Raw genomic sequence first — 15,024 nt, 5'->3', positions numbered from 1 at the left:
CACCTACTACTGTTTTTAAAAAGACACACACCGTCTTAGCCGAATTAGGCTTACAGACTGAATAAATGACATAGACAAATTACGATTAACATTGAATACCCAGTACCGAGATGGGAATCGAACCCATGCCATCGGATGACCAGCGATTACCATCTTACCACGCTAACCACTCGACCACCGAGACGTACATGTACGTGTTTTGGTCGGATTTGGCATCAGTCCGCTACTCAAAAGATACGATGGCTTGGTACCAATAAAAAAAAAGTCCAGATCGAGTCCTCAAGCGAGACCGATTGAAACTTTTTGGGCCCTTACCAAATCGTTTTTTAGAAAATACGTAATATTCTTTCGAAAACTTCGCAGACTGGAAAAAAGGGTTAAAATTCATCGCAAATCAGTCTGTTCTGAAACTCATGAGCAGTCTTCGATCAAAAATATTATCGATGTCTTACGATTAACTGGAATCTATTTTTTCATTAATTCACTATTAAAGAAAACTATTGAGAAGATAAAAGGGAAAAAAATTGCTTCTAAATTGTGTTTAGAAGCCGTTCTTTTTTAATCGTGCTTAGACATAATGGGACACTCTATAAAACATCTAAAGCAGCTTCTTCTACACAGAAACCCATTTTTGACCACTTCTTCCTCAAAACGGTTCTTTTTGAGATGCACAGTATTTTTTAACGGATCTAAGTTTCCGTGCGTTGAAAGAATTTATGTTCTTATATACAAATGTGAGTATTTTGGCTTCTTATACATACAGTTGCCTTCAAAAAAGAATGAAAGCGCAGAAACTTCCAACTTTGATAGAATGGCATTTCTCTCACAGTTGATATTTTTTCTTGAAACTTTCACACAAGCTAGATATACTTATAAACTCTTCATTCAATGAGTTTCGAACATTTTGCGGCACTATGAAGAGAAATTCAAATGTTATAGTAAAAGAAGGAAAAATTAAGTTTGCCTTACAAAATAAGCTGTAATTTCGTCAAATTCTACGTTTTCATCTCAAAACTTTGTGAGATTATGTAAAAAAAGCACATTCTAATATAGGGTCAAATTTTATAAAAATTGATCAACACGATCAAAAATTTAAGCGGATTGAATATGAGGTTGGTTTCGGGTTAATTAAAATAGCAGTGCCCAAAAAATATTCAAAACTCATTGAATGAAGAGTCTATAACTTTAGATAGCTTGTGTGAAAGTTTGGTGAGAAAGAAACGTTGCAAATGTAGTAGTAAAGTTTTTTCTTCGTAAACATAGTTACCATGACAAAAGTGACGTCACTACTGATAACTATCGTGACGCATTTTGATCCCTTACAACGACGCGTCGCGACGCAAGCTTTATTTTCGTTTTTTTTTTTCTCTCTCCAACGTGCAGTAGAACGCGTTCTTTTGCGCCACCTTTGTAAAAGTCAGGCCCGGCGAAGGACCCGTCCAAGGAGGGGGTTTTCAAAATTGAGATTTAGCTGGAAATAATAAGAATACCACAAATACACAATAGAAAAGAAAATATAGTTTTAAACCATTTTCTTACTCATGACAATCACAAAAACTCGAAAAAAAACTTTACTGATACGATTCAAAATAAATCAGAATCAAATTATCAAGTCAATGCTATTTCCAGTAGGGGAGATGAGGGCATAACGAGCACCCGAGGCATAATGAGAACTACGCTTTTCTACGAAAGTGCGTATTTTCTTAAATAAATTTTCATGAGGATTTGTTTCGTACTTCCTATAGTATTAATTTTTCACAAAAAAAGGAATCTCCTTATCATCTTTATAGAGATATTTAAAAAAAACTAGCTTGGTTCTTAAGTTACGAAAATATTATAATTTTTGAGCACCACGAAATAAGCTCTTACGATCTTAAAATAACCTTGATCTATAATGTACGCACTGCAACATGATGTACACATTGTTTCTCAATTTTTACCATCATACAATTTTTGATTTTTCACTTTTATCAATTTTAAAACACGTTTTTACTTAAATTTGTTGACTAGGGGCATATAGAGCACCATATTATCGAGGCATAATGAGCATTTTCTGCCGTAGAATCTAGCAGCGAATCAAAATTTATTTAAAGCGCCACACCTTGACTAGTTTTCATCCGACAATTTAGCCTATTGGTAAGGTGTCGGAGAGGTAATCAAAAGACTAGAGTTAGATTTCTGTTCGAGGGGATTTTTTTCCATTCAGAATTCATGATCGATTTTTTTATTGTTACATTATACGGCTAGTAGCATCATCCTCCGAACAAAACACTTAATGTATGAGCATGCGTGAATTGTTTGTATTCTACAAACAGACCTAGATTATTTTGTTATTGCTTTGTTTGATGAATCTACGACTCACCTGACTTCATCGAATTGAATTCGCTGCTAGATTCCCCGGCAAAAACGCACATCTTGCTCTGATTAATGGTGCTCATACTGCCTCAGGGGGGGTTCTCATTATGCCTCCACAGTGGTTGGTTTTCAGCTTTTGGCAAAATTTTTAAAAAAGCATTTTTTAACGTTTTCATCTAGTTTTTCACGTTTCAGCCTGTTAGGGAATAGGCTTTTCAAGTGTCTGAACACGAAACAATAATGTAACCTCCATATTATAGCTATTTTCTATGGTTAAATAACCGTTTTCCTTAAGGTGGCCATTATGCCCCCATCTCCCCTAAGTTGTGAATAAATTATTCAAAATAATGATTCTTATTCTGAACTAGATATATTAAATCAAATTTTACGAAATACAGAAATCGAAAGTGAATTAAAACTTCGAACCAGAATTCAAAGAACTAGATATATTAAATCAAATTTTACGAAATACAGAAATCGAAAGCGAATTAAAACTTCGAACCAGAATTCAAAGCTTTCAAAGCAATCAATAACAAAAATTGAATACATATAATATAACACCAGATTATAAAAGAACTTAAATTCGAATTTCAAAATAAATTACAGATCAGGTTAGTGATTAACCATGATTAAAAGTTGTTAAGCAAAATCAGAATAATTTTTAATTATTAACTATATTAATTAACATTTCTTCTCTTCATTTTCAATTGAAGGAATGATTGAAAAATTGCTCTGTTTTATCTTGAATTTGAAATAATATTTTTAACCCGATTTGAAATGTGAAATTTGTATAAGGAAAATAATCCGTTATGAACTTATTATTTATTTATCTTTATTTTTTTATTATATGGTTTTTCATTTTGAACTTAATAAAATTTACAAAAAAACACATAGATGATGATGGAATTGAATTAAATAAAAAAAAAAATATTTAATTTTATTTCAAGAGTGCCAGAGATCAAAATTATTTTATATTCTTATTCTTCTAAGTTATCAGAATGAAAGACTATATTTTTTTTTATAACGACTTAATCTATTCCAAAAAGATTAATTAATAATACAATAACAAACAATGAAAACACGTGAAGCGTTTAAAAATTTTCAAGCGCAATTATAGTTTAAAACTTCAAGCTCTGAATATTTTGTCGCCGTCAATTGAACTATTGAGCTCCGAAAAAAATTAAAGGTAGAAACTTTGTTTCAATCACAATGTGAATTCGATTTATCGGCCTTATCGGTAAAAGTTCTTACTTTCTAATATTTCTTCATTTCTTCTAACTTTCGATTTGCCTGTAATTTTCATAATCTAGAAATGTGCTTACTAAAAGAATATTTTCACTGATAAGCTAGGTGAATTAAATTAACAAAAATAATATGAAGTTAATAAGATTAAAAATAAATCAGTTTTGAGAAAAAATGATGCATTTTCAAAAAAGGGAAAATGTACAGTTTGTAAAAAAATTTGGAAAGACAAGTTTTTCTGACATGACTGGCTAACTAAAAGTTTAAAAAAAATTATTTCATTTATCAAATTTGTAGAAGTCTGCTAAACGATTTGATAATTGCTTTTTAAATATTTTAATTTCAATTTTGTAGTTTATTAAAGTTCAAAATCTATTATTTCACAGGATTGGGAGAAATAAACAAATAAAAAACTTTTTTTTGCAGTTGTAAATTTTTTTTGGGGTCTTGAAGAAAGTTGATGAAAACCTTTTTTTATTAAATTTTTTGTGCTGTTTGAAAGTTTTGTTTGAAAAGTGCTGAATTTTTTTTAAATAATTTTAACCTATTTTAAAAAGTTTCAAGGCACCAAAAGCTCTTAAGTCAGAAAAATGTGAATTTGTGTTATTTATTAAGACCCTTTTGAATGTGGAGTTCAAGAACAAGAAACACAAAATAAATTTGAGGTTGAAATTGGTTTCTTGATAAATATTTCGTAATTGCATAATAATTGTAATGAATGATATAAACGATTTTTATTATTATAAAAGTGATCCTAGTAATTCAGTAGTGGATGAATTTGTTTTAATACACTCCTTAATAGAAACCAATTTTAAAGACAAGGTAGGGTTATTTGTGTTAAGATTTGAGTTTTAATACAAAGGGTCAAATTGCAATTGACAAACCACCCTTCCTGTGACGACCGTAGAGATTTAGAGGTGTATTCGGTTTCTAAAGCATGGATCACGATGAATTTGGACGCACTGTTTATTATACCATAGCGCTCCTAACTGTCGGATCTAGAATGTTTTGACAGTATTTTGTTCAGAAATGTTTCCTCTATCAGTATAGGAAAAGAATGTAGAAGCCAAAGGACGGGCCCGGAAGTTATACAACAAGATTCTAACGAAAAACGACGGATGCATCCTCATGGATGACGAAACGGACGTGAAGATGAATTTTGGGCGACTTCCTGGCCAAAAATTTTACAAAGCCACTGGTCGGGGTGATGTCCCCGGCAAGTTCGAATTCGTTTTTGCCGATAAGTTGGCAAGAAAGTGTTTGATCTGGTAAGGTATTTGCAGCTGCGGACGAAAAACCCCGGTTTTTGTAAAAAACAAGACCGTGGACTCCGAAATGTACAAGGAGTGCCTGAAAAACGTTTTTTTCCGTACATTAGATCTCATAAAGGACCAGTAAAGTTTTCGCCAGATTTGGCAAGCCGCCACTACAGCTAGGAGGTTCTACAGTGGTATCGGGCCAACGGGTGGATTTTGTCGAAAAGGACATCAACCAACCCAACTGCCCTCAATTCCACTCTATCGAAAATTTTTGGGCAATTGTCAAGCAGAAGATGAAGAAGAATGGTAGGACGACTCGGGAAGTAACAGAGATGAAGAGATTGTGGAACAAAATGGTCGCTGAGGTCAGTGAATAGGGCGTCCAAACTATAATGAGTGGTACTCGACGAAAAGTTCAAAATTTCATCAAAAAAACGTCGGATTTTTTTTTATTATTTTTCGTTTTAAGTGCAATAAAAACCCTACATTTTGAGTACAAAACATTTTTATTTCGTTTACATAGCTCCGAGATAATGCGTCCAGGTTTTGCGTGATCCATGCTTTAACATTTCTAATTCTGCTTATGAACTTTGATGCAGATTCTGATTTTCATATCTGTATTACATGAATTAATAATCTGAATTTAAAATGAATATGGAATCAAATAACGAAAATGATCCTGAGGCATTCATAATCAATTTACCAACATAGCCAAAACATTTAAGCATCGTGGAAAATTAAAGACTTGTGTCCTTCGTTTATCTTTTTAACGTTTCTGTTACATTAAATATGCATTCCAGAGATTACTACGGCCAGGCAAACCATGTGGTAAATATCTCTAAAGTTCCCTGTCAAAAATTTCATTTAGGTTTTTTGTAAAAATTATACAATGTAAAATCTAAAACTGTAAAAAGGTTGGATCTCACCAAAAAAGTTGGCCATGAGGGGATACTTTTTTCACTGATTCGGATCCGTTCGTCTTTAGTTGGCAGGAGCAGAGCTGATGATGTTTGGTTACCTATTGCAACCGAGGTTTTTGAAGCTACCTTTAAACGTCTTTTCGGTGTATAAAAACCCACGGGATTTTTCCATTCGATATAGCACACTTCACACTTAGTTCACAAATCTCACATTCGCAGTTATAATTAGCTGGATTCCGCGTTCGATTAATTATATTGTATATTATTTCTTACATTTGGAAAAACACTTATTTTACGGAGCGAAAATTTTGACGTCCTTGCCAGGCAACGCCTACTTCCTAAACCTGTGTGGCGAAACCTAATCCGTGTGAGCTTTAAGCAAATTTTGTATCTGTAAATCTTTTAAATTATTAAGCATAATCTAGAGCACAACAACTAGTGAAATTTTGAACAAAATAGACCCATTTCTTTCCAGGCATTTACGCCACTTTTACCCCTTTTTACCCCACTAATCCTTCAACGATGCAGAAGGGTCGTTTGTAATAATTGCGATTAAGAGAGTGAGCTAGCGAGTATTTTACGAGCTTCCGGATGGAATTCAATTACCATTCACGCTGTTTTCCCGGCCAGTTATGGGGTTACAGTGTGTACCTTGGAAAGGGAGAATGTTTAGTTGAGGAGGAAGCACGCAGGGTTAACAGTAACTCCATCACTATTATATCGAATGGCTTCAATTTAAAATGACACAAATTTTTATCACGCACCATCGATCGTGGAAGGTAATTCCATTGAAATGGCTTCTGGATGATCGGGAATCGCTCTAAATGGGCTTAATTTTAAATTTGAACTAATTTAAAAAAAAATGTATAATTTCTCTGAACTGAATGTTTTGAATGTTTTTATCGGAAACTTTTTTTTTCTTTTCAAGTAAATATATTCAAAGTTCAGACACTGAATGAGGGGATTCGAAACAAAATGGCAAATTCAACTTTTTACTCCATGTTCTTTTTTTTCTACTAAATAAAATTGTGACAGACAAATCTTTAATAATGACCCTTTCTCATCCCACGTAGTTGCCATATAAAAAATAACTCTCCTGACTTGGAAATTTAACAAAAAAAATGAGTTGAATTCCAAATTTTCAAAGCATAGCCGTTTTAAATTTGCTGTATACGTTTTTTAAAATATTGTGTAAAATAAAATAAAAAACTACAACTACAAACTCCACGGAAAAGCAACAATATGCTCCCAATAATTCGAAGCGTAGTACATTGATGATAATTTCAAAATCAATAAACTTCGCAGCTGCCAGTAATAAAATAATCGGTCCCAAGTCGGTCAAGCAATTACTTGATTTATTACTGTGACATTGGAAAGGTCGTTATTTGATTAATGATAAAAAAAAAGTGCAAAATCACTTGCACTTACATTTTTCTTAATCCTTTCTCTAAAGTTCCTAAATTATGATAACTTTATAGAAAATCATGAAAAAGACATAATTTCAGACCACACATATTTCGAACCAACAAGCTCCTTGCTACTGTTCTGTGTTGTGGAATCATAACTTACCTGTGTCAGTCAACTTTTACTTTCTTCCAAAGCTCCCTCGTCGTGAGATAACTTATCTGTTGGCATAAAGTAAGGCGATTCTATCTCCAGATTATGACTCATTGAAATGAAATGCACTGTACGAATAAACACTTTTACACCTGCACAACAATTTCCCACCAAAACTCACTACTGGCAATGTATGAAATCAAAAATGCTTAGTCGATTATTCGCACAACATAAAAACTACACTCCCCGAATCGTCTTCCGTCTCAAGGAAACAAAAACAGAACGAACCAGCTCACACATCCACACACACTGGAAAATCTGGGAAAGCTTCAAATTTTCATTCTCTTCTCGCCGTGATAGGATTCGTTCTTCTTGACTGGCTCCTCTGAGAAACACCCACTAAACATAAACAACACGAACAGCGCGCACTTCCTGTCTTGGCCACTTCCGAAAACCGACTGACGAGACCGGGTTCCAAAGTTCAGCTCCAAAGCTCGAGACCGACAGCTGCCAAATTCTCCAAATGGATCGTGTCCTCTGTCTCAACCACGTTTTTCCTTCGATTACCTTGCATAGCTCTAGGAGAAGTCAGGCAGGCAGACAGAGAAAAGAAAAACAAATACAAAAACCGAAAAAAAAACTAACAGCCAGCGTCTCATGTTTGGATTACACACTTACTTGCGGCATCCATTAGAGGTCCGGTGGGAAGGAGGGACCCAGGAGGAGAGGCGGTAAAATTGTCGGAACCAGTATCCAATTTCCCATCGTGTTCCTTTTTTCTCACTCCTTCGGCTGCGTGGAGTGAGACTCCACTTCCAGGCGCTCATACACTCACACAGCAGGTGTAAGTGAGATTTTCCCGAAAACGCACTCACCCACTCCAGGCACGGGAAACGATTGCGGGAAAATGCGGAGAAGAAACTTCAATGCGTTGACGTTCACAGTGGAATTGGTGCTGGAAAAAGCTTCAGAATAAAAGTCTTTCGTGAATTATACCGCTTTTGATGAACCACTAACTGTTTGTATACTCAAGATATACTTTTCTCAAAAGCATTTTTAATATACAATTTCCAACCCGTTTTATTGCACTAAGGTCCAAGTTTGAAAAAGTTGTGGACGCCAGATCTCACACCTTGTAAAGGGTGTCCACGATGAAATTGCCACACTATGAAATTTCTCTTTTTAACTTTTTAACCGTTGGGTAGAATTTAATGAAAATTTGGATGGATTTAGTTCATAGTGCATTGTTTACATCCTGTTTTAAAGTCCTGTGATCAAAACTCGCCGAAGTAGAGTCGAAAGAACAGCTCGTGCGTGATAAAATTTTGCGCATTCATCACGAGAACCAGGATCTCTCGCATCGTTCCTGTTTTTCACGGCCAAGGATAAATTCAGCGTTCCGGAGCATGTCCGCACTCTGAAGATGTCCAAATTTGTGAATGAATTCCTGGTTTTGCAAGCCATCTGCACGTACGGGAAGCGGAGTGCACCTTTCGTAACCCAGGACACGATGAACGAACAGGTGTACAATAAAGAGCGACTCCATAAGCGGCTGCTTCCTCTCCTGAATGCCCACAACGTCCCAACAATCTTCTGGCCGGATTTGGCCTCATGCCACTACTCTAAGGACGTGCTGAAGTAGTATGCGGACAATAAGGTAAATTACGAGGCTGGGTCATTCGGCCGAAAGCCATTTGGCCGAAGGTCATTCAGCCGATGGATTTTAGGCCGAATGGGCTATCTGGCCGAACAGGCCACTAGGCCGAATGGGTTATTCAGCCAACGGTTATCCAGCCGAATGCTGTTAGGCCGAAAGGACACAAGGCCGAAAGGATGTTCGGCCGAATGATCACTAGGCCGAATGCTCATTTGGCCGAATGGTCACTATGCCGAATGGTCTTTAGGCCGAATGGTCATTCGGCCGAAAGGTTACTAAGCCGAATGGTCATTAGGCCGAATGGTCGTAAGGCCGAATGGTCGCAAGGCCGAATATTCGTAAGGCCGAAAGGTCTTAAGGCCGAATGGATGTTAGGCCGAAAGGTCGTAAGGCCGAATGGTCGTAAGGGCGAATGGATGCTAGGCCAAAAGGTCGTAAAGCCGAATGTTCGTTAGGCCGAATGGCCATAAGGCTGAATGATCGTCATGAATGGTTTCTAGGTCAATTAGAAATCTTTTACACTTGACTGCATGCTAGGCCGAAAGGTCGTTTGGCCGAATGGCTGTTAGGCCGAATGTTCTGATCGGCCTAACTGCTGATCGGTCTGACATGCAAGAAAGCGATAATATGTCTTATAGGCCTAGCATAAATTCGGCCCAACGACCATTCAGCCTAACAACCATTCGGCCTAATGGCTATTCGGCCTAACGACCTTCTAGCATCCATTTGGCCTTACAACCATTCGGTCCAACGACCTTTCGGCCTAGCATCCATTCGCCTTTACGACCGTTTGGTCCGACGACCATTCGGCATAACGATCTTTCGGCCTAGCAACCATTCGGCCTTACAACCTTTCGACCTTGAGACCATTCTGCCTAATGACCATTCGGCCAAATGACCATTCTGCCTAATGACCATTCGGCCAAATGACTATTCTGCCTAATGACCATTCGGCCAAATGACCGTTCGGCCAAATGACCATTCGGCTTAGTGACCTTTCGGCCTACCGATCATTCGGCCTAGTGACCATTCGGCCTGATGACCATTCGGCCTATTGTCCATTCGGCCTGATGACTATTCGGCCGAATGACCATTCGGCCTAACATACATTCGGCCAAATAATATACGGCCAAATAACCTTCGGCCTAATGTCGCATTCGGCCTATTGTCCTATTCGGCCGAACATCCATCGGCCTTTTAACCCATTCGGCCTAGCGACCTTCGGCCTAACATCTTTCAGCCTATCGGCCTTCGGCCGAATTTCCAGCCCCCATAAATTACGTGCCGAAAATGTTCAACCCTCCCAACACTTCGGAGCTCCGCCCCATCGAGAAGTACTGGGAGATTATGAAGCAGCACCTTCTTAAACGACCTAAGGTAATGAAGAAAGTACGGGTTTACATGCAAAAAACGGTTGATTCACAGGTTGTGCAGAAACTTATGGCCGGGGTTAAAGCCAAGTTGCGGGCATTTGCGTATGGACGTAAATAGAATACGAGTAAAATGGTTACATAAATTTTGATACTTATTTTTCAATCCCTGAAAATTTGATGGCAATAGGATGAAAACTCGAATTTAGCGAACCATTTTGTGTGTAGCAATATTATCGTGAACACCCTTTATCTGAACCGATTTTCACAACATTACACGGAAAATAATAAAAAGGTAAAATTTACCGAGATAGCAAGGTGAACGCTCGTAAAAGCCAAAAAGGTAACAAAAAGGTAAGGTAAAGGTAACTGAATCGAGGTTGAAAAAAAGGTACAATTCACCGAGAAAAAAGGTGAATTCAAAAAAGGTGAAACTTACCTGGTTGCGAGGTGAAGTTGATCTAGATTGAGCTAAACAAAACGGTACAATTCATCTCGAAAAAAAAGTTTGCCAACACCGTTTATTGAGGTTAAGCTGTTTTGTCGTTCAGGAAGGAAGTTTTGCTTCGTGCCCAATATGTTAAAATCGGAAATGGTAAGTGTTTTCTTAGATATCATTCAGTTGTGATGGTTCTCGTTGAAAACTTTGCTTTTGTTTCAGACCGGCCCACAGAGCGAAGAAGGACATGAATGTTGTGGTGTGTTAACGCAATGCAGAAGGATTCAGCGGCCATGGTGGCTCGGGAGAACGCAAAAGCCGAATTGTCACGAGCCTGGCAAAGAAAGGACTTGCCTCAACAATTTTTTAAAAACGGGGATACGTTCCAAATATTAAGATAAGGTGAAAGTCCCCATTTATTTAAAATAAATATCAAATTTTGAATGAATTTTGTTTTATTTTTTATTGAAGAAACCAATCAAACGAACTGGCATTTACCTTTTAAATCAGTGAATGGGAAAAAGGTATTGTTTGCTAAGTGAATGCGAAAAAGGTTAAATTTATCTTTTTGCTAGGTGAATTCGAAAAAGGTAGAATTTACCTTTTCGCTAGGTGAATGAAAAAAAGGTAAAATTTACTTCGAAAGAAGGGTGGAAAAAAATCACCTCGCAAAAAGGTAAATTTTACCTTTTTTTTATTTTCCGTGTACTTAAAGATTTCAAGTTCTCAAGATGTTTTAATCCTACAAAATTTTATTGCTCAACTTTAGTATTTCGAACTGCATATCATCCTTTTTCCTAACTATTTGGGACATTGGGACAAAAATAAATTTCAACATCGTTTTTAATCTATTGGCAGAACACAGAACATCATTCAAATATGATGTTTTTTGTCTTTAATTTAGATATGTAGCGTTTTTCAGAGTTTCAGAACGATCACGCGAAAATATTGTTTCAGTTGCTGCAAATGACTATGATGGCTTTTGATTTTTCCCCGGGATACTAGCAGAATCCTCTGAATTTATGCATCCCATTTTTTTATTTTCTCTACTGCTGAATTTCAATGTTTTGAAAAAAAAAAATAAAACAATGCATTTATTACCTTCTATCACTAAAGCTTAGTTCTTTTAGAAATGGGACAGTTACGAATGCGTGTATCTCAAAAACCATTCGTTTGAACGAAATACTTTCTATGAAGAAAATGAAGGTAATGTTATGATATTTCATGAAAAAATTTGAAAAAAATTATTTACCGTTTTTTGTTAAAGAAATTTCTACTTTATTCTTGGTATCTCCTATTGGCCGGCGCACACTTTTTTCAGTCATGGTATTGATCAGTTTCTCCAATTTATACTTCGTAAAATCTATATTTTAGGTGGCTGCACTCTCCTTCTTCAAATTCTGATACTTTTCGGTCCAACACTTGTCTTTTAAAAGAAACTGGAAGCATTTTAGTGGATACAGTTGTTTCGAAATGAACAAATTTGATTATTTTTAACAACTTTTTTTAACGTTTTTTTTTTGGTACCGGTTTTACAGCTTAAGAGCTTTGGAACTATCAAAAAATGGTTGTTTGAGGTTGGATTTTAATGAGTCATCACTAGGCAACACTTTCAGCTTATCGGAGAAAATTTTTTTGGACATTTCAGCGATCTACCCTTAGTTTTTCGTTTATTGAAAATTAAAAATGCTGGTATGAGACTTGACTTCCTTGATGACCCTTAACCGTTGTTGCCGATCATGTGCTTCACTACAATGCTTGATTTGAACTTTGTGGACATTATTGACAGTGTTTGCATACTTATCCACCACAAAAACTCAGTAATTCTTTGAATAATCAACGGTTTTGTCAGCTATCAATTTGATAATGACGAATTTTTAAGGAAACTGTGCAAAATTATTTTTATCTTTTTCTCTTGCATCGTACATATCTCAAAAACGCGTAAATTTTATATTTGGAAAAAATAGGTCGAATAGTACTTTTTACAGACAAAAAAGTGCTGTTAAAATTTTTAATATCCGATAACTAGTTAAAGAGCTATTAGCAAATGAAAGTGTCCCATTTCTAAAAGAACTAAGCTTTAATCGTACTTCCAAAGCCACAGCCTTATGTTTTATGTCTGAGTCCCGAAGAACAATAAAAGTTTATAATTATTTTCAATGATTTTAACATAAAAACATTAAAATGATAAAAAACAACATAAAATGGTTGGGCCTACCATGGAGAAGAGAACGCAGAGACATCTGGATTACAGAAACAGAAAGAAACGTGGACCACAAGTACACGTAAAATAATAAAAAGGTAAAATTTATCGAGATAGCAAGGTGAACGCTCGTGAAAGCCAAAAAGGTAACTTCTACCCAATGTTCCGAAAATCAATCATTTTCCATCAGCCATGCTTTACTGCATTCAGAGCCAAAAAATCGAAGCAGTCAATTTTTCCTCTCCAACCAAATCATATGAACAATCATGCATGACAACGACGCTGCTGAATTTGATACATTCCTGCAAAACATGATGTGGTAAAGAAGAACGCAGACTATCAGCAACGAACGTCTCGATGCTGATTTCCTTCCTTGACGACTTTCAACCTTTAGGATCATACATAACTGATATGTATCAGTTTTGAGTGATCTATGTAGGCTATCAGATGATTTTTTTTATTTTTCGCTATGCGTAGAAGGACAAAATCATGACCAGGTAACCGCAATGAACTGTCCAGCATGTGCTACGGCTATTTTGAAAATGTGGCCCTGGTATTTCTTCCGATTTTTCCTTCTGAAACATTAATGATCGTCTATCAATAACGATTATTATCAACAATGATGCGAGGATGAACGTTCGGGAATGATTGAGGGAGCGACGTTCAAAATGTATCACCAAGTATGTCGATCACCGTCGATTAGCCACGTGACGAATAGCAACGGTAGCCTCCGATGGGGCATGGTATATTTTCTTGTATCAAGTTAGTGTTGATTTTCGACATATATTCAATGGGTACTTTTACCACGTGTGTATCACAGCACTCGGAGATATCAGTATTCTAGCTAGAAACCAATCCTGATTGCTTTTCTTGAGCGATTTTCCGAACATTGACTTCTACCTCTTCGAGCTGAAACTCACTTCACAGCGAGGTAAAATTTACCTGCATCGAGATTGGAAAAAAGGTACAATTCACCGAGAAAAAAGTTAAATCCAAAAAAGGTAAATCTTACATCGTAGCGAGGTAAAGTTCACCTGAATTGAGCTCAATGAAAAAGTATAATTCACCTAGAAAAAAAAGTAAATCCAAACAAGGTAAATCTTACCTCGTAGCGAGGTGAAATTGACCTAGATTGAGCTAAACAAAACGGTACAATTCATCTCGAAAAAAGTAACTATTTGCGAATCCATTTATTGAGGTTAAGCTGTTTTGTCGTTCAGAAGAGAAGTTTTGTTTCGTGCCAATATGAGAAAATCGGAACAGAATGGTAAGTGTTTTTTTAGATATATTTTAGTTGTGCTGGTTCTCGTCATAATACTTTGCTTTTGTTTCAGATCGGCCCAACTTCGAGGTGTATTCTACGTCATCCTTCAGATATCATTCCGGAAAGCCGGACCTGACCGGATTAGTCGAACGGAGAAGGGCATGAATGCGTTAACGCAGTGCAGAAGGATTCAGTGGTCATTATGGCGCGGAAGAACGCGAAGCCGAATTGCCACGAGCCTGGCGAAAAAAGGACTTACCTCATTATTGTTTTCAAACACCGTGATACATTTCAAATATAAATATAATGAAAAGTCCCTGTTTATATCAAGTAAATATAAATTTTTGAATGCATTTTGTTTTCATTTCTATTGAAGAAACCAACCAAACCAACTAGAATTTACCTTTTAAATCAGTGAATGGGAAAACTGTATTATTTACTATTTTGCTAAATGAATGCGAAAAAGGTAAAAATTACCTTTTTGCTTGGTGAATTGAAAAAAGGTAAAATTTACCTTTTCGCTAGATGAATGAAAAAAAGGCAAAATTTACCTCGAAAAAGGGGTGGAAAAAAATCACCTCGCAAAAAGGTAAATTTTACCTTTTTTTATTTTCCGTGTACCATACGTTTCAAAGAATTATCCATTTTTTTACTTCCTATGAACTTTTTTACTAAAGGTACATATAAGCACACCCATGTAACTTATCGAAAATCCTTTCCATACGCTCAGTGCTGCTCCCTTCTGAGTGGAGGTATCA

General features: G+C 36.3%; 1 protein-coding gene across 2 annotated transcripts in view; it reads right to left on the bottom strand.

The window, feature by feature from the left end:
• LOC129749456 (P protein-like) overlaps positions 1–14,766 on the bottom strand; it is a 75,191-nt gene extending 60,425 nt beyond the window's left edge. The window contains exons 1-3 of one of the 2 annotated variants that reach the window (XM_055744432.1): positions 10,800–14,766; positions 8,012–8,298; positions 7,346–7,911 (exon numbers count right to left, since the gene is read on the bottom strand). The gene's annotated coding sequence lies outside the window, so the exon portion shown is untranslated. Of the gene's footprint in view, positions 1–7,345; positions 7,912–8,011 lie in introns of both variants that reach the window. The other variant, XM_055744431.1, reaches the window with a different exon arrangement.
• Positions 14,767–15,024: the final 258 nt, after the last annotated feature.

Source organism: Uranotaenia lowii, chromosome 2 (genome assembly GCF_029784155.1).
Source record: "Uranotaenia lowii strain MFRU-FL chromosome 2, ASM2978415v1, whole genome shotgun sequence".
Lineage (NCBI taxonomy): Eukaryota > Metazoa > Arthropoda > Insecta > Diptera > Culicidae > Uranotaenia > Uranotaenia lowii.
Note: the sequence above shows the minus strand (reverse complement) of the source record. Positions and strands in the feature narration are given on the sequence as shown.